The sequence below is a fragment of the Eumetopias jubatus genome, unplaced genomic scaffold, assembly GCF_037043125.1.
Source record: "Eumetopias jubatus isolate StellerSeaLion01/CBP00866 unplaced genomic scaffold, mEumJub1_p1.0 scaffold_2, whole genome shotgun sequence".
Classification (NCBI taxonomy): domain Eukaryota; kingdom Metazoa; phylum Chordata; class Mammalia; order Carnivora; family Otariidae; genus Eumetopias; species Eumetopias jubatus.
Genome location: NW_028274808.1, coordinates 37,363,043 through 37,389,300, shown reverse-complemented (window position 1 = coordinate 37,389,300; position 26,258 = coordinate 37,363,043). Strand labels below are relative to the sequence as shown.

The following is a 26,258-nucleotide window of genomic DNA, read 5'->3' as shown; positions in this document are numbered from 1 at the left end:
TAGGAACATGGTGCCACCAAATTGAGACTAATTCCAGACATCAGCTGCAATCATCATGAGATGTCTATTGTACTTCAAGGCCTGCGATAGACCAGGAAATGGGTTCAGCCAGTAAACCTGAGTGAAAAAGGCCCTGACTGATGGCACTGAGAGGGAGGATAAGAGACCCCTTTCCTCAAGATCATGCTCCTCCTACACCTCAACAAGCTGCATGCCTTCTTTTCCTTCCTTCCTTCTCTCCTTCCTTTCTTCACATCGCCTCTCCCATTCATCCTTCTCCTTTGTCCATGTCTTCGTCTGACTTCTGATGTCCCATGCTCTGTGGTTGTCTCTTGGTGTTAATGCAGTCATCGAGCTTGGGCTCCCACCCCTCCGAGAAGGAACACCAAGCTGATGTGCCTCTGCACTCAAGAGCAGGGCTGCCCAGAGACTGGTTTCAAGACGTTTGTCTGCCATAGAACAATGGCATCTGCTGCTGAGAAGAAATTGAAGCTACTGCTAAATACAGCACAGCACATAATGGTCTTGTTGAATGGGGGAGGGGGTTTGATGGTGGCGGCTGGGAAGCCAGGGCTGATAAGGTCTTCACCCATATTGCCTGCAATCCCAAAGCAGCTGGCTGCACAGCTGCCGTGGAGTCTGGCACGCTCCACACTGCTGGACGCCGAAGAGCACACTCAGGTGTTGGGGGAAATCCAAAAAAGCAGGAAACAGCTTGACCAGGACCAGTTCTCCCTGCATATCAAAGTGGGGCAGCTAAAAGAAAAATCTGGGAAGGGACAATATTGAGGGCAGGGGAATAGTTTAACCAAATTGGCTGCAGTGCAATCAAAAACAGGATATGAATAGGATGTGACAACCCTTCCCATTAAAACAGGACCCTTGTCAAGTAAAATAGCTCTTATGAATTGGCTAAAAACCCCACAGCAGGGCAACTGACCTCTTGGTCATTTGGCAGTCACAAAAGCTAAAAACGAGCTCCAATTAAATTTTAAAATAAGACAAAAACCATTGTGAGTAACAAACATGATTATTTCTCTGAGGCAAAGGCTTCTATTTTTCCCTTCGATGACCTTGGAACAATGAGTTACTGAGTTCCCTCTGCAGAGGATCAACTGTGAAACTTCAGACTTTTCTGCCACGGCCCTGTTCCCTCCAGGCCTCCAGCCAGGGTGGAAAGGCTCTGAGGTTCTTGGGCTCAGGCACCAAACTGTGGCATAGGAGGAAGCGTGAAACCTGAGTTTGAATGTCAATTTCCCCACACATTAGCTATGTGATTTTCGTCTAATCACTTACTCACCGCGAGATCATTTTGTTTGTTTAAAAAGATAAGAACAATGGTATATATCTCATAAGGCTTATGTGAGGGTTAATTGAAAAAATCTATGTAAATGCACTCTGCCCAGTGCCCGGACAATTTCAGGGAGTCAGGAAACATTAATTCATTTCATCTTCCCTGTTAAAAACCTCCATATCCCCAGAAGCTAACAGCACTTGGAATACAGTATAGATTCAACACATGGATGTGTAGCTTAGCATACTGAACGATATGAGCCATGTTCTCTAACAAACCATGACAGTTTCTTGAATGTGCTGTGATTATTTAGTCTGCTAGGAAAACAAGAGTGTGCAATTGAAGTTTGCTTATTCACTCAAAAATATATCTTAGTTTTGTCTACTTTGTATTGCATACTGTGTCAGGTCTTGGAGATGCAGTGGTGAAAAAGATAAACATGGTCCTTACCTGTGTCACTCAGAATGCTTTTGGTTCCATGTAACAGAACGCCCAGCTCCAAGTGACTTAAAGAATAAAAAGGAATTGTTGCCTTACATAACTGGAAAACTGAAGGCAAAGCCAGCTTTAGGGGTGGTTTGATTCAACAACCCACTGTGATCACTGGGGACTCTGTTTCTTTCCATCTCTGCCTTCTGCAGCATCTGCCGTATGATAAGGTTGGTTGCTGTCAAGGTGGCAAGATGGCCACCAAGGTTACATGCTTTCTCTTCCATATGCAGAAGCTTCCAAAGACAAAGCCCATGAGCTGAGAGCAAGTACCGGAGACATCCAGTAAGTCCAGGGTGGGCACGAAGAGAAGAGGGCCACCACCAGAGGTAACAACCACTACAGTCATGTTAGTGTCGCCACAGAGCTTCTATTCAGTTTTGGCAACTTTGGAAAAATTGACATTTCAAGAACAAAAATTAAAATTTCTGTGCTGCTTTCCTGAGGAGAAATGTGTACCAAGAATGAATAATGTCACTTCACATGTAATTATAGAATCATTTAATAAATTGAATAGCTAATATATTCAATAAATGGTGCTAGGCACTGTGAGATGTACAGAAAAAATGCACTTTTAAAGCCACTATGATTAAGAAGCCAATCATACAATAGACAAAATATTTTATTCACTTTTGAAATGACAAATAGCCATATGCTACAGGCCCAGTGAATGGAGCCAACATTCATTTTTGTAGACGTGTGGGTTTCAAATTTTGACGTGCCTAAGAATCACTTGGGGTGCTTGTTAAAAAAGCAGATTTTTAACCCAGCAATTTGCTTCAGTGATCTGAGATGGAGTCCAGAAGCCTTTTATTTATTTATTTATTTATTTATTTATTTATTTATTTATAACCAGCACTTCAATGATTGCAGTGCGGAAGGGGACTGTACTGAAGATTCCACGGGCTACTGTGGTCAGGCAGAGCTCCATGAAGCAAACAATAGAAGGCACAGAATAGTTTTGTGTGGGGAATGTCAATAGAGTTCTCAGGATTCTGTGAAGAGGACATAGGTCTTGGTTTCTTTGTTATTCATTGCAGCATGCCCAACACTTCGAAGGACACTTGTAATGGAAGGGAATGAATGAGTTTACCAGGGGTATTTTTCATGCTGGAATGGAGTAGAGAGATAGCAGAAATAGGAAAATGAGTTCATTGTCATGGTCTTTGCATGAGATAATATGGATTTGGTCTAGAGGACACAAAATGAAAGGAAGAAACTGCTATCCAAAAGCCCTTCAATAAATGCTATGGTTACTCCGCAGATAAACTACACAGAAAAGTTGGCAGAATGTTTTAATTTATTTAAAGAAAGTGTGAATGGATGAGATAAAGAAACCCAGGCTCTCCCATTAGAATGTTAACCATATTTCACTCTGTATTGATGTAAGAGAGGAAAGAGAATTAGATGGGAAGACGAGAACAACATCAGCTTTGCTTCTCAGCTGTGTGACCTCAAGGAAATCCCTTCCCTTCTAAGAGCAATTTCCTCATTGATAAAATGAAGGGGTTGAGCCAGATTATCTCCCCTGTCCTTTGTCGCTATGATGGAGTATCACTGCATGCACCTTGATGAGAACTGCATTGTAAATTTAATTTACTCTTTAAACTGTTAAAATAACTATGGCTAAAAATCAAAATGCATATTGTACTCAGTGTAGGAGTAATGGTGTGCTTTCTAATTATCTGCCCAAGCAATGTAACCATAGTTAAATTTATGATGAGAATACCACATCCATTGGGCTGATCAGGTTGTAGTAAATTAAAACTTACAGCTGCCCTTTATATTAATTTAAAGGCAACCCTTTGCCACCAGCAAGAGGAGTCTTATCAGCATGTGAATGAGGTACATTAACACAACAAAAGTTGTACTACATAATGTCAAAGTCTTGTACTAGATATCTAACCTTGTAAACACTGCACTTGTATCTAAGGAGAAATGCAGGTTTATTGTCCCTGGCACCAGCCCAGCTTCTCCTTTCTCTGTAAGTGAATTCAGAGAGACAGAGAAAAAGACCAGGAAAACTTTCCTTCTCTTTCAGTAGAGCTGCGGGTACCGGGTGCTGGCATGGGTGTGTTATACCCCAGTCAAGGTTAACTTAATCTTTAAATATCTAGACCAACTTATTGATCATTTGAAAGTCATAGTTTCCTTACAGAAAGATTGTTCTCTTTAAAAAATAAATAAATATATGATTCTATTACAGGCAAATTCCCAAGTGTATTTTAAATATGATTCAATATCTAGAAACTTTATTCCCAAATTTTCAGAGATGGTATTACCTAACAATAAATGCTAACTTTTTGAGCCCCCACAAGCTGATAGGACCTGTATTAGTAACGTTACTAAAATTCCTTCTAATCCTTTTAATTAACCTGCAAGATAGGTATCACCTCCCATCTATAGCTAAAGCTCAAGGAGTTTAAGTCACTTGCCCAAGGTCAAACACAAGTAAGGATTCAAAACAGCCATTTGAGTTCAAGACACAGAATCATTCTACTAAAAGCTTGTACTTAAAAAAAAAAAAAGAAAGAAAGAATTTCACAGCACGCTTTGACATTCCCGATCGTTTCCTGAATCATTCCTAATTGTAAATGAAATAAGTGGCTTTCACTGCTTCCAAGTCTACTGCATATTTTCTTTGTTTTCACTGCGAGTAGCTATGGCTAGTGATATACATCTTTGGACTGTAAATAAAGGTGTGATAACCTGGAAAATTTCAAGACAAAGAGTTCTAGCTTTTTCAAGGACTTTTTTATAATTAAACATTTTTGTATCTTGAATGCTTTTATAATGCTTAGTAAAACATCTAAGATTTACTAAAGGTAGTACTTTTAAATTATGTCTAATATCTATGCAATAAAACCATTCTACATAAAAACTCTCTATAGCAGACTGCTCATTAGAAATAGAGTGTACTTTGTCTAAATGACTTGGATTAAAATAGTGGTTTGATAACTTAGCTGTAGACCTGCATACAAGTAAAAAAAAAAAAAAAACCAAAACAAAAGGAAGGTAAATTGTACCACCTTGTAATAGCTTCTCCACAATCCTCAAATCCAAAGAATCCTGGAAAAAATTAGTGTAGGTTAATTTAAGTTAAAAAAATGAACTAATAAAAATACTCATATATTTTACAGAAAAACAAATTTAATGGGTTTGAGGATGAGCACTTCCCCCAGGTCCCTTTGGGGCAGTTATAAACTATAGAGTACATATACACGGTGTCCTTCTCAAAGCTACATTCACTAGGGATGACCTATGCAACCATTAAGATATTGCAGAAAAGATGGTTTGTGACTTCCAAGAATAGGTTATAAGAAACATTACTACTCTGCTTTCCTCTTTCTTATATTACTCACTCAGTGGAAAGCCAGTTGCCTGGTCGTGAGATAAGCAATCCACCCTATGGAGGTCCAAGTGATGAGGAAGAGATCTCCTGCTAACTGCCATGTGAGGGAGCCATCTTGAAAGTGTATCCTCCAATCCCAGTCAAGCCTTTAGATAATTGTTGCCCCAGCTGACATCTTGGCTGCAACCTCATGAAAGACCTGGAGCCAGAAACACCTTGCTGAACTGTTTGCAACTTTTTGACCTGCAGAAATTGTGTGGGATAATAAAATTTTATTATTATTTAAACCATTAAGTTGTGGATCAATAACAAGTACACCTATTCTTTTCCAATTGCTACAAATTACATGATTCCAAGATTAAAAAGAAGAAATGAATTAATCAGGTTATTTAAAGAATAAAATACTTGGAATATGCTGTTTAGGAAGAAACTTTCCAATTTCTTTTGCTTGAGACAGAATAGCTGCTAGTGGACCAGCCAAGAAAAGAATGGTATTCATTTGCTCCAGTGTGTCCTTTCTGACGTAAGCAGGACATCTTTGTATACCATTTGCTCTTGACCTCACTTGACTTTTTCTGCTGCAGATTTCTCATTTTCTACAAATGAGGGATAAAATTAAGGATAATTAGATTATTTGGTTCAAATCAGGAAACACACCATAATTGAAAGGTGGAAAATCTGTTTGTTTTAATTTAAGCAAATCTTCACCACTCAGATGAAGCCAAACCACTATAAATGCCTTCTATTTTTCTGAATAGCTACAGAAAACACCTATTTCACAAAAGAAACCAAAAAAGTAAAGAAGAATACACCTTCTTAATTAAACTTTAACCACGTGTAATTTACTACAACCTGTCTAATTTTATATGTTATTAGTAAGTTCTGTTTCAATATAGTATGACAGCTTTTTCTAGTTTCCAAGCAACAGGCAAAAATGTGAAGGTAAAAATATAATTTGCATTCTTTAAAGAAAATTCAAATTTCATTGTAGCACAATGTGATATAAAAGAGGCATGTAAATATCTTGTTTAAACTAACATACCTGGGGTGGCTGGGTTGCTCAGTCATTAAGCATCTGCTGTTGGTTCAGGTCATGATCCCAGGGTCCTGGGATTGAGCCCCGCATTGGGCTCCCTGCTCAGTGGGGAGTTTGCTTCTCCCTCTTCCTGCTGCTTTGCCTGCTTGTGCGCTCTCTCTCTCTTTCTCTCTCTGTGTCAAATAAATAAAATCTTCAAAAAATGAAAATAAATAAATATATAAAGGACTGTACAAAATTTGGTCATTCCTTGAGCAAATAAAACTCATAATGTTGCCTCAAATCCTTTTGGAACTGGGAAGAAGATTTGTACTTATGTATTTTTATATAATATATATTCTTTAAAAGTTTGTTAGCCAGTGCTATGCAACAAATTGCCCTAAAACTTAACAACTTACTATGACAAACATTTATATTCTCACAATTTTTGTGGGTCAAAAATAAGGGTGGTTCTGGCTCAGGTGCTCTCATGAAGTTGTTAACAAGATGTCAGCTAGGGCTGTATTCCTCTGAAGACTTCACTAGCTCTTGAAGACTTGTTTTCTTCTTCTTGTTTGTTGTTGTTTTGTTTTGTTTTGTTTTAAAGTAAGCTCTCAGCCCAACATTGGGCTTGAACTCACAACCCCGAGATCAAGAGTCACATGCTCTACTGACTGAGCCAGCCAGGCACCCCTAAGGATTTGTTTTCAAAATGGTTCACTCACATGGCTGTTGGCAGGAGTGCTCAGTTCCTTAATCATAAACCTCTCCACGGGACGGCGTGAGCGCCTTCACAACATGGTAGCTAGCTTTCTTCAGAGGGAGTGATCCAAGCCAGACAGCAAGCAGGGGGCTGCAATTTCTTACCTGAACTCTTCCCGTAAAGTCACACATGTGATGATGAGTGAGGTAAAGCTAAGTGTGTTGGACAGACCAGAGGCTTCTTCACGGGTCATTTTCTGATGGGAATGGTATGCCCAAGACTGGTGATTCCTGCTTGAGCATGGGAGAGGATACAAAGCTCTTCCCTGTTCTCTGCAATATCAACCAATCTTAATGCCTAATCTGCTACATTTGAAGACTTATTTCTTCCAACTAAGGAAAATTACCTTGAAAATGGACTAACCCCTTGTGTTGATATATTTATTTAGGTCTTATTCTGTCCAGTAGCTAGTTGAAAGGAAAGGTACAAAGCAAGCTTGTCTGATGAGGAAGTGGATGCCACTGAGGAGAAAACGTGGGTCTTGGAGGGTTGTTTAAGAAAAGCATTAGGGCACTTTGGCCTCCTAGGAGCAATATCCAGGAGCTGAGAAGGGAACGAAAAAGGAAGGTGGAACAGAGAGTGCTAAGGTGGTTTTCCACCTCTGAAGCTGCCTCGATGATAAAAAAGAGGTGTGCAGGAACTCTGTGGACCCTTGGAACCCTGGCCTGCTATTCTGGCCCAGAGTCAGCAGGGTGATCACCTTGTCCTTTGCTGTAACTGTTATACTGAAAGACTTAAGGCTGGAATGCAGATGCCTGACTTGGATGCTTTCAAATTATACTTTTAAAGGCTGCTTTTTCTAGGGAGCTAAATCCACTCAGTAACTGTGCGATCAGCCTATACTTAGAGTGCTTTTACAGGAGCTTACACACCACCACATCGCTCCCCTGATCCCTGGTTTTCCTTGCCTCTGGCCTCTACTATTGTTTCCACCTGAACACTATATTTTTTTCTAGACTATGATCGTCAGCCCTGTTCACTGACTCAGCAGTGAATGCCTATGTTTGTTCCAGTCATGATGGGAGCCCAAACTGAGGAAGGAGATGGCTGGCAAAGGGAAAGAAAGGTTTTCTAAAGAGGCACATTTCTAGATGTAACAGACATTCCCAAAAATCAGTGCCCTTTCAAATGACCTTTCTCCTGCATTTTGAAATGGGAATCCAGATTGGACTGTTCCAGAAAATTCTTATTTGTTTTTGAGAAATATTATTCAACCCCTCACTCTCTTATGTCTGCCCCAATTTTTGGACACGGGGTATGATGAGACCAGTGCCTGTAACAGGTGGTGGGCTAAGGAGAAGGGGAAGCCAGAAGAAACACACAGTAGCCAGATTCTAGGATATGTAGCACTAAGCTTGTCTTTTATTAATAGTCATCATGTGCTGTTACTAAGTCTTCAGTAAAACGGTGTTAAATGCTGAGGACTTTTTGGCACTCCTCTTCCTCTGAGGCCAATGTGGCCAAACCAGCCTTGGCAAAGGAGCATGGTGGTCTGAGAGGGACAGATCAAATGACAATCCCTGTGGGATAACTTTCCTTCCTGCTCTCTTCAAATATTAAGAGGAAGGAAATCTTGAAAGGCGAAAGCTAAATGCTTTGCAGGGAAAGGCTATGCAGCGAACAGCTATCTGAGCTAGCCACCAGGCTTTGAGTCACTGTCCAAAAACATCCTTGTGATTTTGTTTCCAATAAATCTGGATGGACTAGAAATGGCTAGAAAGCAAGCCCAATCTGTGACTGACCAATGAGAGAAAGAAACTGGGTCTGAGATCCATAAATCTAAAGAGTCGTCAGGAAAATCCGAATCAATATTTAAGCCTGGAGGTTGCATCTTCTCTGCTGGTTAAAAAGTCAATTCATACGTGCCCCTTTCATTTCATTATTCATGCAACACAAATTAAATGGCTTAGCTGTTTCAATAGAGATTAATTACATTAGGCATAAAACACATTTTCAGGTCGGGCCATGGTTTCTACTTCATTTAATTCATTATTTCATGTGCAATCCAGTGGCATCCTGAAGATAACAGCTAATTTCAATCACATATGTCTTTTTCAGCATTTTCTTCTCTTTTTTTCAGGTTTCTCTAGGAAAATTGCTAGCTAGAATAAAAGGGAAAAATACCTACCTGGACCAAAGGAATTTTATTCTAAAGGGTTTTTTTTCCTTCTTTTATCTGATTGTTTGTGTTTGCTTTCGGTTTTGTTGTCATCTGACTGAGGAGAAATAGAAAGGCATCACCTGGCCTCTTGCCGAAAGATGCTACTTCTGCTCTGTGCTGGGGGAGGGGAGGGATGCACCTGGACGAGGAACTGGGTGTGTGTGGGGCGGCGGGGTGGTGGGAGGGCAGACTGGTTAGGCTGCCAAGGCTGGTATGGGTAGAGGCCACTGCTCTGACTATGGATGAGAGGAAGAAGTTTAGGCCCTATGTAGATCTGTTTACCTTGGCATACCACTTGTAGGGTATTTTTCACTCAACAAAAAAAGTTGAACGCACACATCTGTATGCATGTCTTCCACAGAGTTCTTTCAAAAGAATGCTCTTTGAAGATTACCAAAAATGCTGAAATTTCTTTCTTTGCAGCTATGAGCACAGGTTTATAGCACAAAAGAAGAGCCTGAAGTCTAAAGTTGGAATACTTACATGCACCCAAATTTCTTATGAAAATGGAATTAAAATTTCGACACATGGAATGTTCTTACTGAAAAACAACTTGGAAATTGCCTCCAGATTCAAGTCACACTGAGAAAAGAAAGAAAAAAGAAAAGCGGAAGAAAGGAAGGAAAGAAGGAAGGAAGGAAGGAAGGAGAAAAGAAAGAAAAAAGAAAAGAAAAGGGCCTGTTTTGTGACTTAAGCCTTAGAATATTTGTCAAGAATGGAATACAGGATATGGCATATAGCATTCTGCAAACAAAGAAATGGCCACTATAGGGAAGCTAAGATCATGAAAATTTTATTTGTACTCAGCTTTGTCAAGGAACAAAAAAGAAAGAAAAGATAATTTACCTTTTTTGTCTAAAACAAAATTCGGAGCCCTTTAGTTTAATACAAAAAATTCATGTACATTCATTTCTTTGGCTCGACAGCAGTTTATTCAAGAGAAGCATATTTGGAAATGAGAATGCAAAGTTGATACCACTTGGGAAATTATGATGAATTTTCTAGAAAATCTTTTTTTGCTATGGGGGGAAGGAGCTAACATTTCCTCACTGATTAACTGCTTTTCCACCTCCGCCTAAATTTTATATGATATATTCCTAAGGAAGCCTGTAAGAACAACCTCCCATGCTGCTTTGTTTGCAAACCCAAATTAGATAACTTAGATGCCTGATCTTGGGGCTTCTGTTCCTTTTTGTACCTTCTGCCAAAACATCACAAGAGAAAGGGAAAGATAATAAGAAACCATGTAAAGACAATCAAACAACCGTTAATCCGCTACTCTTTCCACACACGATAAACATTAGCTGTAGCTCAATTAAACTCTACAGCTCACAGATGTTCACAGTAATGACGGCCCCACACTGGCATTCTCATTAAGGTGTTTGGGAACTGTGCGTACTCCAGCTCCTCCCCACCGGGGGCCTGGGGAATGGGGAAGCACACAGGTAACCAGATACGCCCGGCATATGAAGCAGAAGGCAGCTGCCTGATCTTTCCAGAAAAGGTGCCTCAACAGGACTTATCATCGTGGTTTTTGCCGACACATCACCCCTACCCACCTTGGAGTCATTAACAGTGAAAATACAGAACTTGACAGAGACCAAAACCGTGTCCCTGGAGCCTGGAACCATCTGGAAGAAACACAAGTTTTCCCCGTGCCTGGGTGCTGCTTGCACCGAAGCCAGCTTGGCTTTCACACAGAGTGTGCTTTTTTGCCTCGTTCCTCCAGCTGCCCCAGACACTTCAAACTATGTTTCCTTTGGGGAAATTAGTTGCATAACAGGGATACGGAAGGTACTTAGATATAACGTGTCAGTAGCAAGTGGTATCCATTTGCTTGAAAAGCAAAGAAATAATAAGCTCTGCGAGCAGGGTGCTGTAATCTCAGAGACCGGGTGTTCCACTTTCCCACCAATCGGACTGCGAGCCTGCCCTGGTCTCTGCCACGGAGCCCTGCCTCCTGCACTTGGGCGCAATTGCGCGGTGCGCCCCGCCAGGGCACCACCTGTGCCGCGTGCGCCAAGGCTGTCTGCTCCCCGGACCTGGCTGAGGTTACAATCGCAGAACAGGTTGTTTTTCTTTGCAGACTTTCAGGCGAATAAATGTCTCGGTGTCTGAAGACTTTGGCAAAGATTACACAAGAATCTTACAACAAGTAACAAAGCCACTGCAAACCCAGGGACCTCGGCTGAGCCCAGTCCTTGGTCAGAAGGGTCTATTTCTTGGAATGAAATGTTGTGGCCGCAAAGGAACACATCTGGAAGACGAACTTTGCATCGGTTATTACCAGTCCACCTGGGCCTTGGTCTCTGGAGAGGTCAGTCCTGACGGTCTTCTGAGACCGGAAGGCAAGACTCTCCCGAAGAAATGATAAGCATGAATGGCTCCAGCTTTCTCACATTTTATTAGAGACTATTATTAAGTGCAGGGAGATGAAGACCTTCCAGATTTTATAAACTCAGATTTGAAAATCCAGTATTGGAACTTTCCAGTCTAGGAAAGAGAAAATACTAGTGCTGAATTCGTTTGTTTAAAATAGGGATTAACTTTGTCTTCAATAAAGGAAATCAATGTAATTACTAATTTAAAAAAGTTTTAGACTATAAGAAATTTTAATGATAGAAAAAATCTACACGTGGTCTATTCAACAGCTTTGCTAAACACTTATCTAGTAGTAGTATTTTAATAATTATCCTAACTGCTTTGCAAATAACTGGGAGGTAAAAAAGTTATAAGCATTCTTAACTCCGTGGAGCATTAGGCAAAGCTTGTGTTTAAGCACATTTACCTCAGCCTCTGTACCCCAGTTGTCTGCACCCCAGTCCTCAGGACTGCGTGCACCATCACACACGTTTAAGGCAGAGTCCTTCCCAGTGTGGTTGCTTCTGGGGTCTGCCTTCCTCTGCCTTCTGGTCTTTTCTCTTCCTTTATATCAGAACACGTCTCTCCCTGGAGCCTTGTGCTGGAGTTTCTATGGATTCCAAGAGCATGATCACGGTCACTCCGTGGTTGCACATACTCTATATTTAACTGTTAGCTAACTGTGGATGAAAAGGCCAGTGTGCTGCCTGGAACAGGGGAAGAAAACCACAAAAGGAGAACTTGTTGGCCCAGCAGTGTGTGCAGACTGAGAAGGAGCGCTTCAGGACTGTACCTATGTGAACTTGGGTCTCAGGGACTCCCTCAGGGGGTATGAGGGGTCCAAAGCATTCAAGAGTAAAATTAACATTTAAACTGAAAGGTAGATGGTTGGATTTTAATGTAACCATGGGGAAAAAAAATACATAGGATTATTTCAGTTTGTGTATCCAGCGGGGACTTTCTTTTAAGAAACTATCACTTGTCAAGTTTTGGGCATAGTATCAAAGAATATTCACAATTAACTGAAAAGATGGCTAATATACTCCTCTTTTTTCGATCTATATGTCAGCATGAGGCTGGATTTTCTTCATTTTCTTCAACCAAAGCAACGTAACACCACAGATTGAATGCAGAAGCAGACATGAACACCAGCTGTCTTCTGTTAACACAGGCATTAAAGAGCTTGGCAAAAATGGAAAACAATGGCATTTTCTCACTATTTTTTTAAATATAGCGACTTTTTAAAAACTATGTTATTTATGTTAACATGTAATAAATTTATTATTGTTGTTAAATGAAAGGGTAAAACATATATTTTTAATTTCTCAGTTTTAATTTCCAATATGGTAAATATCGATAGTTACAGCCTACATTAAAAAAAAAAAAAAAACTTCTGGGGGGGTTCTCAAAAATTTTAAAGCACCTAAAAGGGGTCCTGAAATCAAAGTGTTAGGAGCCACAGTTCAAGATTGCCTGTAGCCATTACATCGGACACACAAAACATAGGTTCTGAGACACTCCCCCTTACTTGCTATTCCAAGGGCTATCTCTGGCCTTGCCTATTATTTTCCAGCTTTGCCTTGAGAAAAGCTCATTTCTGTTTGCAGGCTCCACTGCAATTAATTCTGTATCAGATATCTTCAATCTAGGCTCTACAACTTCCTAAAATTACATGAAAAGAAATCTGTAATTGTGTGGTTGCGTATTTTCTAAGGAGAATTTCCCTAGCTTTCCTAAGCTACACAGGGCTTACTGACCCTTCAAGGTTGGCAACTATTGCTCCAAGCAGAGAGCCAAGCCCTGCCTTTGCCTCTGTTTCTGCTCCAGCAACAGCCTGAACATAACACCCCAGGTGCTCCTGGGGGCTTGCTTTTGAATTGCTGGTCATCTAGTTTCTGTCAAAATTCATCTGACATATAGTTACATGGGTGTTGAAGAGGGGAGAAGGAAAACATGAAATTTTACAAATACTATGAATGGAGCAATATAAGGCTATTTCCACAAGAATAAAGACTGAAATGGAATATGCAAAAAAAAAAAGGAAAAATAACTTTGACAATCTGGAGAATTATGCTTTCCTCAGCTTCAAAATTTATTTTAAAAAACTTGTTGCTTTTACTATTAGAAAGTGACAATATGAATGCTGGGCACGACATAGTGATTCTCCTTCTGAGCTTCTGGAAGCTCGGAAACTTTGATGCTCACCTGCAGTATCTCTATTATATGAACTACATGTATCTAGTTTTCTCCTCCCCATTTGTAAGTTTTCATTATTTTATGATCATTGCAGTTTGTATACTTCCATTGTAAGTCACGTTGGATTCTTTTTGAAAACAAACTTTGTAGACAAATCTGATGAATGAATCCTTCTTAGGGCATTGATTCCTAGGAGGAAGACAAGAGTGCCTGGCTGCTGAGAGCCAACAACTGCCACAGCCTGCCTGGCTCATAGGGCACAAGTGTCCCAATGAGAAGAGAGAGATTGGGAGGACAGTGGAAAGGAGGGTCTAGTATGACCCTGTTTAACTGTCTTCCCATATGAACCATATTCTCTTATAAAAATTGGAATGATATCAATTCTCAAGGTCTTTGAAATGCTACGAAATGCCTTGAAAAAAATGCCCATGTGCTCATCTGGCAGGAAGACCACCTATCCAGGGCAAAGCCAGGTCTGGACTGAGTTCATTCAATTCAGTTAGGTTGAGGAATCCTTGAACTCAATTTTTTGGTACTCGAGCTTCTGACCTAGCAGAAGCAAGAACATGGGAAAGGGCCTCTGGGGGATCCTGGTCCCACAGTGGGGGCTCCGTCTCTGGCTGAGTTCAAAGCACTGGCAGTCCTAGTTGCTGTTTTCAATACAGTTCTCTTTCTTTGTTTTGGAAAATAAAACAATAGTTATAAATATTTACATTCAAAACGAAAACATTTTGACAACAATTGCAGCTGCTAAATGATTTATGAAGCTTGCATGAAATCAAACAGAGAAAAGATAGAAGACAAACATGTTGCTGCTAAGAAAGAAGGTCTCCCTGACAGATTTAGCAGATGATGAAGGTTTCCTAGATCGGAATTATATAGTAATACTTCTTAAGGGAGTTTGGTTTAAAAATATGATACAGTTAATTGCCATTTGATCATTAGCATTTTCGCTATCATTAACCTTCAACTGACAAATTACCTACCTGAGAGTTATATTTCCATTTAAACTGCTAGACGGGATGGTATACTCTGTGTATTTGGGTCAAAAGCCAAATCCATGGATGAAAACACAGCTCTGGGACTGCGAGAAGAAAATATCTCAACGTGGTTTAAGGTTTCCAAAAACAGGTAATTCTACAAAAATTAAATGTGCTAATCAACAATAAAGCACTTCTTCTTATAAATTTTAACAGTTTTGGTCCAAGTGTGCAGATAACTGGGTAGCTTCTGTCCAACATTGAGACTTTACCCTTCTGGAGCTAAACCTGTGACCTTATAAACTGAGAATTACACATTTAAACCTCCCTGGGAATTTTGCTCCTCATCTGGGAACAGCCTGTCAGAACAGAAATGGAGCACATACCACAGAGTCAGAAGACTTGAGTTTGAATCTCTTCTCTGAGTCTTATTAACTGTGTGGCCTGGGGCAAGTTAATTAATTTCTGAGTCTGTTTCCTTACATATAAAATAGAAAAAAGGAATCTCTGCCCCATGGTAATGCTCTAAGTATTTAATGAGATAATTCAAGTAAAGAACATGGCAGCCTAATAGAAGCTGAATAAATAGGAGCTCTAATTGCTGTGAGGGTTTTGAGAGAGCTTTGAAATGATTGACCTCAACTCCTATTTATTTAGAGTCCACCAGGCACAGGGACTTACAGAGAGCAAAGTGGGGACTCTAGTTACTGAGATAGATGTTCATCCATACACCTCTTCCTCCCAAAGGGTGAGTGTCCATCTCTGCGTCTACAGACGTATGCATGGATCTACAAGTCCAGGTGGAAGGAAATCTGGTAGTGGAATGAAGATAGATAAGAAAGCAAAGAGAAGGGAAGGGAAGGGAAGGGCGATGATGGCAGAGGAAGAAACCCGCATGCCCAGTGTAGCGCAGCAGGCACCCAGGTTACTCAAGGCAAGGAGTGGGGCGGGACCCCAGCAGTGCCTTACTACCTGGAAAAGTAGGAGCAGGGATATGGACAAACCTGGTAGAGACCCCAGGTGAGCCACAGAACCCAGTGTGCCCTGCATCCCCAAAGGTGTGGAACTACCAGCCGGGCCAGGAGCTGTGCCAGAGCAGTAAGGAGAGTCTGCGGCATGGTGTGTAGGTGGAGAATGGGGACAGACAGCCTGCTTGCCCAGAGCAGCAAATGTAAATAGAGCTCCAGTATGGCAGTAATAGAGAGGTAACAGTGAAGGCAAAAAAAAAAAAAAAAAAGAAAAAGAAAATTTACAAAGAATGACCAGATAAGGAGCCCTGCTTCTGAAACTCCCAACCCAGCCTGCTTGTTCCCTGTGAGAGTTAAGAGCATTCTGCCCCCTCTCCAGTAAAATGCCCAGAGGCTGAGGAGCAGACAGTGAGCCCTTGCCATGGAGAAAGTATATGCACAGAATTACTGAGTACCTTTCTTCTTCCTCAGGTTGGTGGCACAGAAAATGCTTTTGATGAGCAGATGATGAGTAACAAAGCAAGATGATCTATGATAAGGGTTATACGGGCTTGTCAGCTGAATCAAGGGGAAGGAGAAATCACTTTGGCCTGCTGAGGTCTAAGATAAACTTTATTTCAAACTGAGTCCTAAAGATAGGTGGGATTTAGACTTAAAAAAATTAAAACTGAAAATTAGCATGAAGAAAAACATTAGGGTTACAAAATACTTGCCGTATTCAGAAGTCAACAACAGTAAATATATTAGCATCAGGCAAACAGACTGGAAAGGTAGGTGTTCAGACATGGACACCTTTAGAACACAAGCTGGGCACTTGATCCAAAGCCAGAGAAATATGCAAATGTTGATTTTAACTGTCTATCAAACTCTATTATATACAAGAAAATTTCCTGAATATATTTTTTTTAATTTTTTTTCAGCAGGGGAGGGGCAATGGGAGAGGGAAAGAGAAAATCCCAAGCAGTCTCCAAACCCAGTGCAGAACCTGACATGGGGCTCGATTTCATGACCCTGAGATCATGACCTGAGCCGAAATCAAGAGGCAGACCCCCTTAACCAACTGAGTCACCCAGTCACCTCTAAATATATTACTTTTTTCAAGTGTTTATTCATTTATCTTTGCTGACAGTGATATTTTCAAAATCAGCAAATACTGATTATAAAAAAATAAGGAAATAATAGTCATGAAAATCTATTTCTAAATGATTACTGTTGCCGGTTCCTCCCCAAATGCCTGGCAGTGGGCAAAGAAAGATACTGTCAACATGTAGTACCTGCAGTGGTAACCTTGGCATAATAGAGTGAACACAGACTTTGATGGCAGTTTAATTAGATATACCATGGGGAGGATGACACATAGGAGACGGGCTGCTTCTGTATTTAGAAATCTGTCTGGTGACATGAATAAATAAAAAATGCACAAAAAATAAAACTTTGAGAAGACCACAGCAGCTATTTCTCTCCTTTTTTTCATGTAGTTTAAATACATACGGTGTTGTTCTCTTGTCGTGCAAGTGTCTAAGTGCCTTTAACGTTTAGGGGAGTTGAATGCATATGGAAAGGAGGGTAATATGCCACGTTTTAGATTTTGTGAGCAGGCAGCATATCTCCAAGATTTTTTAATTGATTCTACTTTTAGTTGAATGAGAAGAAAAGGCAATTTTATATCTACTATGAAAAAAAATGTAGAGGCTCCACCAAAAACTCAAGATGTAGCAGATGGTCTCTATGACCAAGAAAACTGATAATACGTTATAGTTACTATTTTCCCCAACACTACAGAAACTGAAGACTCAAGAGACCTAAGCATTTTTTTTTTAACCTGTTATCATAGAAAGAGGCTAAAACTTTAACAGAGACAAAGGAGAGCGTGTAGAAGGAGTATTTTCTGAGTCATTTCTATGCTTTTCACAGGAAAATATGGCTAGAAACTCGGCAATCCTGTCTACACCTGCAGTGGGAGCCAAGCGTCAACTTCCAGCACACAGGTGCTTTCTACAGGACTGAGTCATTCCAGCATCCAAACCCAGCAGGTGGCAAGGCTCTGACTGGAAGATCCTGGAAAGCTGTTAACTCCTCCTGAGCACTTTGGAAGATGACCCATGGATTCTGAAATGATGGTTTGAGTATTCCACTGGGAATCTTCCAGGAAAGCTAGGCAGAGTTGAGAACTACCCAAGCAAAGGTAGAGGTTTTTAAAATCTCTTTAAAGAGCTTGGAAAGTACAAAGAGTTCTCAACACATCAATGAACTGAGAAAATCAAATTTAGTAGCAGTTCAATAAATTCAACGATCCTATTGTCAGGCCCTAAAGAACAGGTGACCCTTGAACAACACGGGGGTTATGGGCATCAAACCCTGTGAAGTCGAAAATCTGCATGTAACTTTTGACTCCCCCAAAACTTAACTATTAGCCTACAGTTGATCAGAAGCCTTACCAATAACATAAACAGCTGATTAACACGTATTTTGTATGTTCTTTGTCCTACATACTGTGTTCTTACAATAAAGTAAGCTAGAGGAAAGAATGTTATTAAGAAAATCATAAGAAAGAGAAAATAATTTACAGTCCTGTACTGTAAAAAATCTGCATATAAGTGGACCTATGCAGTTGAAAGCCAGGTTGTTCAAAGGTGAACTATAGATTCTGAGGCTGTGCTTCCTTAAGAGAGTTCTGTGGATCACCTGATTGAGAATGGCGGTTGGAGGAGGTTGTTAATAACACAAATTCCTGGGGGGCGCCTAGGTGGCTCAGTTGGTTAAGCAACTGCCTTCGGCTCAGGTCATGATCCTGGAGTGTCAGGATCGAGTCCCACATCGGGCTCCCTGCTCAGCAGGGAGTCTGCTTCTCCCTCTGACCCTCTTCCCTCTCGTGCTCTCTATCTCTCATTCTCTCTCTCAAATAAATAAATAAATAAATAAATAAATAAAAATCTTTAAAAAAAAAAAATAACACAAATTCCTGGGCCCCCATCCAAGTCTACTGAAAAAAAACTGCTTGAGAATGGGGACAGGTTTTGATAATCTGCATTTTCACCACCCTCCCTGTCCCCAGGCAATTCTCATATATGCAAAATTAAAGAAGCACTCCAAGAGAAACCTGAAAATTTAATAAAAAGAAATGGAAAAGAAGAGCAAAGTCTCCTCTTCTCAGGATTTCACAATGAAGAAATGAGGAATGTACACTTTGATAATTGTTGTTTTTGCTAAGATCATTCTCGAAATTGATCAGAAATGGTGACAGAATCAGCAGGGCTTGAACTGATGACTCATCAACATTTTTAAGAACTTGCAATGCAGGAGGCACTGCTCTGAATTCTTTCCATGTAGTATCTCATTTCATCCTAGGGCAACCTTACCTGTAAGTAGATGCTTTTATTACCTTCAATTTACAGAGAGAAAATTAGATGAGATTTACAGATAAAATCAGATTAGAAGTCAGATCCTTTCCAGTGCAAGGAGTGGTCAAGGAGAAGACAAATCAGAGAGGAGGCGGAAAGACTGTCGGGCCTTGTCCAAAGCAGCATGTCTCCTAATTTCCCTCTGAGTAGAGAGATGAACAAAATTAAAAAAAAAAAAAAGGAAATCAAAGTACCTTTTAAGTCCCAGAAACCAACGGTAACAACTCCTTCCAGACCTAATAAAAGATCTAACATTCTGTGTCTGTTTTTCATTAATTTTTATGTATTTAGGAATTTGAGTTACTGTCAGGCGGTCAAACTGCCTTTAGTTACTTGTTTCTATGTATAGAATAAAACGTTGGAGCATTCCCATAAAACACATGACACTACTCTCCATGGACTTATTAAAAAGACCCCCAGAGAAGAGGGTTATAAAATCTGATCAAGTCAGCAGTTCCCGCTGTGTAACTGATATCCATTATTTTCTATTGACTGCTGTGCAGAACTTCAAATTCTGTAGCATAAACAGAATTCCCATTTCTTTTGCAAGGAGACTGCCATAGGGTATAGCTAAAAATAAGGTTCATCAGCAAAATCATTTCATAAATTCCCAGAAACTTTGGGGAAAGCTGAGAAAATGGTTTCCTAGAGATGTACTTCTTCTCTGTAAATCATTTTTGTATTGCAAGTCTTACATTTGTTCTACATGATTTTTTCTATGTATTAACATATAATGTAGAGCACAAACCTCTTGAAGAATCAGGGAACAGCTAAGAAAAAACAGGAATGTTGAAAAATATCCAAGGTTCCATTCTTCCTACTTCTGTCCTTACCAGATTCCTAAAACTGTGCTACTGTACCCCACCAAAAATGAAGGAGTACAAATATTCCGTCCATGCTTTGCAATTATTATTGCTTCCATGACATCAAAACATAGCTTCATATTTTATCCTGGGGCTGAAGGGGAGCAGCATATGCCCTTCCAAAACGTACCTCCTTGGCTTAAGGATGACTTTGAGAAACAGCAGACACAGGAGAAGCTCTGATGGCAAGAGAAGTTATCCTTCTGTAAGAGAAATTTGTATTTGTGAAAGGAATCTCTGGGCGTAAGGGTGTCTCCCTCTCTGTTATCGGGAAGAGAAGGATGACTAAATCTCCAGAGAATTTTATCGGTGGAGAAAGCAGCAATTTAAATCTGCATAACTACCCTTACCATTGTTTACTGTGCTTTTCCTGATAACCTCCCAGAACTCGTTCTCCACCCCTCCCCCATGCTTTTCTTTCTTTTGCCTTTAGTTGAAGATGGTATTTAAGGTGGTGGCTTAGGTTATCAGTGAGAGTCACTCATTTTCCCTGGTTAACCTCTCATGCACTTGGGGTATAAATGTTAATAAACTTCTGTTTGTTTTTCTCTTAGTAATCTGTCTTTTATTACCTGTAATAAAATTAATCTCTCTTTTATTACCTGTGTCTCTGCCAAGAACTCAGAAAGGTAGAGGAAAAATTATTTTTTCTACCCTACCAAGGAGAAAGGGTTAAATATTTTCCTGATTAGATTTGTAGTACCACGCCTACTACGACTTACCCTTTCCAGGGTTAATTCATTTCAAAACACAGTTGTGGTGGTACAAACAAAAGGCTTCACAAGCTCCATTCAGGTCATAAAAGGTTTTATGAATTCCTCAGAGTTAGCAGTATCAGGTAGCCCCAGCTATGACCTATAACCCCTTCAGACCTTACATTTGCATTTCTTATGGTTTGATATTAAGAATTTCATTAGGCAGAAAGGAAGATATTTGGGCCATTCATTCAAATCCTCTGTGCTTTTATTTTTCTTCTAAAGCCATTTGTCTATTATAATTTTAGTTTCCTTGGTAGAGTGTTAGTGAAATTACTTCCATAAACTTTTTAGGGGTGGGGTAAGTGTGAAGTCAGCATGGAGTAAAATTTAGGTAAAGATATTTTTCAAGCCTTTTCACCATAAGCACTGATCTTGCCCATGATGACTATTTTTCATTGAGCAGAAACTATTCTACAGTGATTGGTTTCCTTAGCTAAATATCTTCAACAGCATGGCCCTTTGGGAGTGTGGCTAGGTTAGTTGCTGCCACGCTGATGTGATGAGCTCCCAGGCAAATTACTGTGTTTTTGTTTCTTTTTTTCTTTTAAAAATGTTGGAGGTGTTTGGGGACCTGGGTGGTTCAGTCAGTTAAGCTTCCGACTCATGGTTTCAGCTCAGGTCGTGATCTCAGGGTCTTGAGATCAAGCCCTGCATTGGTGCTGCTTGTCCTTCTTCTCCCTCCCCCTCTACCCCTTCCCCCTCAAATAAATAAAATCAGAAAGAAGGAAGGAAGGAAGGGGAAAGAAGAAGAAAAGAAAGAAAAGGAAGAAAAAGAAAGAAAGAAAGAAAGAAAGAAAGAAAGAAAGAAAGAAAGAAAGAAAGAAAGAAAGAAAGAAAGAAAGAAAGAAAGAAAGAAAGAAAGAAAGAAAGAAAGAAAGAAAGAAAGAAAGAAAGAAAGAAAGAAAGAAAGAAAGAAAGAAAGAAAGAAAGAAAGAAAGAAAGAAAGAAAGAAAGAAAGAAAGAAAGAAAGAAAGAAAGAAAGAAAGAAAGAAAAAGAGAAAGAAAGAGAAAGAAAGAAAGAAGGGAGGAAGGGAGATGCTGGAAGTGTTTGGAGAGAGGGTTTTGGATTCCAGTCATGGAACTCAACAAAGCCTTCCCCTGGGTAATATGTAAAATTGGAAGTGCCAACATTTGTGTATGTTTTTGACCCATTCTCACTTTTCACACTTTCTTTTAGGTTCCTTGCTATTCAATCAATGACTCTTTCCCCAGAGAACTGGGATCCCACCTACCTGTTCCAGTGTGGTGCTAGATGCAGTGTCTTCTGCTGACTTACATGTCCTTATACCCACTGCCCCACACACTCTACCCACTCCTCCACCCTATTTCCTCCTATTGTCTCTTCTCCCACCCAGATCCCCTGCCTCACATCCTCCCTAGCCCACATTTCCCACCAAATACACTACACCCCCAACATCTTTCCACTACACCATGCCCAGTATAGAGAGTTAAAAGATAAACTCAAGCATATTAAAATTTTGAAGTTTATTTGAAAACAAATAGATTTGAATTGGGCAACATCCAACCTAACAGATAGAAGCTCCAAGGACCTATACCAAATGAAAGACTTAGAGGCAGAAGGCAGCAGGAACACATGAGTTACACTGGACAAAAAAGTGGGTTGGTTCCTGCAAGGTTACTTCCCTTTAGGGAATGGCAGACCCCTGGCAGATAACCTAATTAGTGCTGATCAGGTGATTCCTGCTTAACTGGTTTAAGATTCCATTTCTGAGAGAGGCAAAACTGTAATTGTTAAAGTCTGGGTTTGGTGACATGGGGCTTAGAATTAACCTATTTTGGGGCACCTGGGTGGCTCAGTCAGTTCAGTGGCTGCTTTCGGCTCAGGTCATGATCTCAGGGTCCCGGGATCAAGCCCAGCATTGGGCTCCCTGTTCAGCAGGGAGTCTGCTTCTCCCTCTCCTCACCCACCACCTACCCCCATGCTTTCTCTCTCTCTTGCTCACTCTCTCAAGTAAATAAATAAAATCTTAAAAAAAAAAGAGAAAGAAAGAATAAGCCTATTTTAGGCCTGTTGTCATGTTTCTTTAACAATAGTTTAATAAGGCTATTAATACAGTACCTTAATCTAGTTCACTGTAGGCATTCCATAAATGTTAATTTAACTAAGATCTCCAAGGATCTTGTGATCCTAAGAGAGGATACCCAGAGAAGGCAATCACGAATACAAAAAGAAGTTACCCACAAGAAGATAAAAAGCACAGCCTAGGGAATATAGTCAGTGATATTGTAATCATGCATGGTGACAGATGGTCGCTGCACTTATGGTTAGCATAACATAAGGTGTAGACTTGTCAAATCACTACACTGTGCACCTAAAACCAATATAATGTTGTATGTCACCTGTACTTCAATGAAAGAAATAAAGAAAGAAAGAAAGAAAGAAAGAAAGAAAGAAAGAAAGAAAGAAAGAAAGAAAGAAAGAAAGAAAGAAAGAAAGAAAAGAAAGAAAGAAAGAAAAGGAAGGGAGAAGGAAGGGAAGAAAAAAGAAAGTTAACCAAATATTGCATTTCAGTCACAGAGAAACCTAGATTTTGGTGGAGGAGGGAAGAAGGGTATGTTCAAGTCACAGATTTATGACTTAAAGAAAGAAGGGCTTTGTGTTTCTTTTATTTGAGTGTGAGAAATTATGTGCACTGAAGGGGAGCAGAATATACCACCCCAAATATGCCACTTTGGCATATTGATTATTTTGAATTAATGTTACTTAAGAAACAGCCAGTGCAAGAAGGATACTCTGACCTCATTTGTCCCTCTGAGAGAAGGAAATAAATCTCCCACGTGAAAGTTAACCTTTCCTGTAACCAGGAGGGACCGCCAGAGATAAGGAATTTAAGGACAAGAAGGCTGTATAAACAAAACCTGTTACTACTTCACTAATTTGCTACCCCAAGCCCAAACCCCATTTGCCAGTGCTTCACAGATTTATTGTTTCCTTGTCTAAAAGGTAGAAAAGCTGCCTGCTTTAGTCACTTCTTTGAGTCTCATATTTTTATGGGCTCCCAAATGTACAAAATTAAATTTGGTTTTCTCCTGTTAGTCTGTCTTATGTCAATTTAATTATCAGATCAGCCAAAGAAACTAGAAGTGAGGAAGGGAAATGTTTTCCTCCCCTATAGCACTTCTAATTTTTATTTCACTTTATTATGTTGACAATTCAGGAATCTTCAGTGTCTTACAAAGTGTCACCTGGAGTACACCTGCATGCCTAGTGGGGAGCCAGTCTCTCCCCTGAGCTGCTTCTTGCCAGGGTGGGAATAACAGCATAAGTGTATTTTTATATAGGTTGCTTATTTTCTATTTACCACACACTTTGCAGAGTCGTCCTGAGGAAATATTTTATATGTATTTCCATATAATTTCCTTTCCTTCTAGGCTTCCAGCATTCAGCAGAAGAGCCACTCTTAAGGTCCGATAAGAAGTATAAATGGCCCTCTTGGCTCTAAGTAAAAGCAAGCAGTGTAATTACCCACTTCACTTACTCACATGCTGTTACAGGATTTCAAAGGCTCTTCTGAAGCAGGTAAGGAGAGGACTGGTCAGGAGGATGTTTTTCTCTGCCCAGTCACTAGCCGCAGTCAGAAGAATCTGGAGAGACTCAGCCACTGCACTTTGCTTAACGCTATTCCCTTCTCTTATATCAGGCTCCTAAAGGGGAGCAAAGATGCAGAGTTGGTAAAATACTGGAGGGACAGAAGAAACCAGCAAGAGCAATGAACTACTGAAGGTCCCCAGACTCTCCCTATCCTTCCTGATTCTGGTCCCTGGGGTCCGGTTTGTGTCTTAACTTTTCGTTGGTTAGGATTTCCATTGCCTGAACCTAACAGTATATGCTACTCTAGTGGCTTAAACATATGGAGATGAATTTTTGTCTCCTAACATAAAGTCCTGAAGCAGACAGTTGATAGTGTTGGTTACCTGTTTAGTGATGTCATCAGGGCCCTAGACTCAAACTCTCTTCTTAGTTTCTTGTTTTATCTTTAGAAATTTGCCTTTGTCATCATGTGTGTCCCTTCATGGATAATAGATGGCTGTTGCTTCTCCAAACATTGCATCCACATTCCAGGGAGAAAGAGGAGACAGGGTGGGGATGCCCAGGTGCCTTGGCCACTTTGATTGGGAAAGCAAAAACCAAGAATTCCAGAAAATGTATCCTTTCATCTCGCTGGTCAGGACAATGCTACATGATCACCCCTTACTGTAAAGTCAACTGACAAGGGGACCACAGTGATGGTTTTCTCCATCTTTATTGTAGAAGCTGACAAAGGAGTGACTGCCACCACATTATGCAGAATTATGATCTGATTTTGTGCCCTTGATCAGGGGGAAAAATTTTTTTCGATACCCTCTGAAGTTATCTGATGGGGGCATTGCAAGTTAAATTGACAAAAGCCATATTAGCAAGAGAAAAGTTTTATTCACATACCTGTACATGGGAATTTATAGAAAAATGTGGAAACAGTTAAGGAGACAGTTAAAATTTGGGGCTTTTATACCATCTTAACAGGAGATGGGGAGGTGCATACAGACACTTCTGGAAGGTGAAATGACTTTTTTTAGAAGGGGGAGAAGGGCACATATAGAAAAAAAAAATGACTTTTTTGAAAGATAGATAAATAGACCCTTAGGGGAATAGATGGGAGATAGAATAGTCTGTGACAATATTAATTTGGGTGCAGTGCCCACTTCACATCTTGCAGAAGATAAGATTACAGTTGTTCTCAAGGAGACAATTTATGATGACTGAGTCCTTTTGAGAAGCTCTGCCTTCAGGCAGATTAGGAATTTTAGGAACTCAAATAGCCTCAGCTCAAAATAATTTTTATGCCACAGTGACCAATTCTGGACCCCTCATCCTCAATCCTGATTTCGCTTTCTCATTTCAGACAACTCATACCACCTTTGCTTTGTGACTCAGCATTTTTAATGCTAACTGGCCTCAGACTCCATCAAACCCCACACTAGCATATTTTCAAAAACAATCTGATCTCCCCTTTGACACGCGATGCCATTTAAATTAAAATAAGTGGTTATTACAGAGATTAAATAAAAAACTTGCTTTGGTGAGGGCATCCGAATAATTAAGATGGTCTCCTCCATTAAAAGGGAATCATACATAAAGATGGATTCACTTCAGTGAGTGTTACTATTTCTTCCCCTTGCAAATTCTTAATTATCCATGGACAAACTAAGAGAAAAATAAGTGATCCTTTGGCACAAGAGTGATGCACCTGAATTTCTTCTCGGCCCTGTCCACTGCTGAATTCTGCCTCTTGTTCCTGATTATGTTTACCTTTGATTGTTCCTTGAGTGTCATCAGCATGTCCTGACAGGGAGAGATAGCTGCTTCCCTACACCTTTGGTTCTGGATGCCCTACCTAGGAAAAGAGTCAATTCCTTTAGGAAAAAAAGTTTCTGACAATTATTTGCAAGTAATTGTTCAGTTTTGTGGCATTTTCGTCTTTTCTGATAATCACACAAAATGCTTTATTAGCCAGCCTTTCCAGTGTTGAGCTATTTAGGAGACATTTTATGGCAAATCTATTATTACAAAAACTAGAACACAAGCAAAATTTATGCTTCTGTTTCAAGGTGGAGCAAAGGTGATTTTCCTTAAATGTATTATCCACTGCTTATCT

At 40.1% G+C, this 26,258-nt stretch overlaps 2 long non-coding RNA genes across 2 annotated transcripts in view; both read right to left on the bottom strand.

Moving 5' to 3' along the window:
• Positions 1-2,674: 2,674 nt before the first annotated feature.
• On the bottom strand, positions 2,675-6,395 carry LOC148164818 (uncharacterized). The gene is made up of 4 exons (XR_015767761.1): positions 6,178-6,395; positions 5,146-5,378; positions 4,813-4,852; positions 2,675-2,893 (listed from the first exon to the last, which is right to left on the bottom strand). It is a non-coding gene; the product is annotated as an uncharacterized LOC148164818 (long non-coding RNA).
• A 12,365-nt stretch (positions 6,396-18,760) lies between these two features.
• The window catches only part of LOC148164817 (uncharacterized), a 31,920-nt gene continuing 24,422 nt past the window's right edge, over positions 18,761-26,258 (bottom strand). Inside the window, exons 2-3 of the long non-coding RNA XR_015767810.1 lie at positions 19,974-20,046; positions 18,761-19,122 (exon numbers count right to left, since the gene is read on the bottom strand). This is a non-coding gene — a long non-coding RNA (uncharacterized LOC148164817). The remainder of the gene's footprint in view (positions 19,123-19,973; positions 20,047-26,258) is intronic.